General features: G+C 38.0%; 2 protein-coding genes across 4 annotated transcripts in view; both read left to right on the forward strand.

Annotated features, from left to right (window-relative positions):
- dlgap4b (discs, large (Drosophila) homolog-associated protein 4b) overlaps positions 1-2,625 on the forward strand; it is a 128,144-nt gene that overhangs the window by 79,297 nt on the left and 46,222 nt on the right. The window lies entirely within an intron of this gene.
- The window catches only part of LOC106518347 (protein unc-13 homolog C-like), a 10,604-nt gene that overhangs the window by 2,773 nt on the left and 5,206 nt on the right, over positions 1-2,625 (forward strand).

The following is a 2,625-nucleotide window of genomic DNA, read 5'->3' on the forward strand; positions in this document are numbered from 1 at the left end:
TAATAATAATAATAATAATAATAATAATAATAATAATAATTCCAAAGCTTACAATATCTTGTTTGTGTTCTGGGTTTGAATCCTCCTAAAACTGTGACACTGCTTTTAAGTAAAATAAGCAAGAATAAGAAACAACTTGTTAGAATATATGTATTTAACCTGGCTGACTTTATTAACTCTAGAAAGAGAAATTCAGCTAACTTCCATCGGTTGTATTTGTCTGCTGACACAGGGTGAAAATTCAACAAAACCTTTTCAGAACTGCTTTTTTAGAGCAGACAAAAACAAACCTGCAGTAATTGGCTGTTTTATGCTGATTTGGTGRTTGAGCCTCACTCAAACAAGAGTGAAAGACATCCTCATGTACATCCTTGAACCACACCAAAGAGTACGCTTGGCTGCTTGAAAGCAAGTCTGCAATAGTTTTGCTTTKKAGAAAGATGGAGAAAGTAGTGGATGAATAAAATAAAAAACTAACAATTTTGTTTCTGAAATTCACACTGACATGGAATGATGCTATTTTGATGCTTTAGTGTCTTTCACAAGACAGCTCCGTGAAATTGCAGCACAGACCAGTCCGGCTTTAAGCTTCCTCTGGTCATTCATAAAATCACAGGAGAAGCTGGCCAGGTCTCACTCACTTGTACGCGTACAGAAATGAACCCAGCAGCGTCGAACCCAAAGAGGCGGGGAGCAGATCTCAGCTGGGCTGAAGTGGACTGCAACAGGTGTCTGCCTCTTATCAAACTAAACAAACAAAATAAACTTTAGTGATCCTGTGGTTCAGTATTTTTTGAACTAGCTACCACGTTGTTGTTTTGTGTCATCTTTAATACTCTCTCTGTAAGACATCTGTTTGTTGATTAATCCTGCAGTCACTCACTGATGTCATCAGCTCATTATCATTTTCTGAGTGCTGAACTGTGGGTTGCTTTATCACAAGTCAGTCAGTCTACCTTGGGCCCYGCTCTGATACTACCTCGTTTGGGGGCTCAGAGMGGCATCAGAGGCAGGCTCACTTTACTCGCCTTTCTGCTTTTGTGTTTTTTCTAAATGCTCGGAGGAGGACAGAACACATCACTCCTGGACTGAGCCGTCTTATGTATGAAACATTTGTGGTTGATACACAACAATCCCTAACCCTTGCAAATATTTTAATGTATTTTTGACCCTTATTTGGCTCCTCCTTTTTGTGTGTCAGTGTTCAAGACAATAAGGCACTGTTTTAGTGAATTTCTTTGAGAAAAGCCTTCCTTTTTGAACACCTACTCTCAGATCTGTAGGAAGTTTATTTTACTCAAAACGAGAGAAGATTTGAAAAATAAGAGAAAACTGAATTAAACCATCTTACTTTCTAGACATGTTTCTGGTATTTGCTTGCCAAACTCCAACAGTAACTACTGCAATGTTAATTTGCATGGAATGCTATTTACATTTTATTCCCATCCTCTTGGCATAATCACATGCCTCCAATGGTTGGATTATTAAAATGTTAATCCAGGAAATGTGAGGTTGTTGTGCAGAAAGGAATGAAAACATGACACAGAAGCAGTTGAAAAGTGGCACAGACATTGTGCCTTTCAATGCGCTGAATATTTTAATACATGTGGGACTGACAAACAACAGTGATCTTAGGGAATTTTTGAAGAAAAGATGAATCTATAATACAAAATAAGAGTTCTGGGATGCACTTTGATGCTGGACTCCAGAGGGCCGCTTGCCCATAGACTTTATACGGCACTTGTCAAAGGGAAAGCTGAGAAGCTTGAACTCCTTCTCCCTGGCACTTTATATCAGCAAGAGATTAAAGGAAGCTGCCCATAAGTGCACACTCAGTCTTGTGTCAGAGTCTCTCTGCCGTTGTATCGTGGTTAATACGGGGAGGCTTATAGAGTTAAACATTGTTTTAACACCACAGATGGTTTAAAAGCATCTGGGCTGCAGATAAGTAAGAGATGGCAGTGATTGAAAGGTTTTAAAGCTAGTCTGTGCCTTTTGTTTCACCTTTACAAGCTGTGGAAGACGAGATAAACACAGGAAGTAGGGCACACCAGAATATAAACTTCAAAAACGTGGAGCTGTTTGTTACTTTGTTGGACAGTTCTGTGGCTCTTTTTACTGAATACAGTTATTGCCTGCCGCCAAAAGGCAAAGCTGACGAAATTTACTGAAACTGATTACCTTTTAGACATTCTGATTCAAGATAGCTGCCATAGCCAACCAACTTCTAACAACACAAAAATGACTCAGATAATCCTACAGATGTTGACCTAAACTTTGGTGCGGTTGTAGCCAAGACTGATCACCAGTGCTAACAAAATATTCAAGATTTCTTAGGAATTTTGCCAATAACTATTTAGAGTCAACTCTGTGATCAGTTTTTTCATGAACCATTGGATGGATTTGAATGAAATATTCATTGGATATAAATTTAAACTGATTACCTGTTGGAGCCAATCCTTTTCAAGATGGCCAACATCCATTGGAAAATCCAAAAAGTGTTAAAGGGATCCATGATTAGTTGTAACATTAGACTTTATTTGACAAACATTTAAAATAAAGACTGTAAATATTCTGTAGGCTGTTTAGTTTTGTAAATTTTTTAAAATATGTTTTAACACGGAC

This window comes from Austrofundulus limnaeus, unplaced genomic scaffold (assembly GCF_001266775.1).
Source record: "Austrofundulus limnaeus strain Quisiro unplaced genomic scaffold, Austrofundulus_limnaeus-1.0 Scaffold60, whole genome shotgun sequence".
In the NCBI taxonomy this organism is placed as follows: domain Eukaryota; kingdom Metazoa; phylum Chordata; class Actinopteri; order Cyprinodontiformes; family Rivulidae; genus Austrofundulus; species Austrofundulus limnaeus.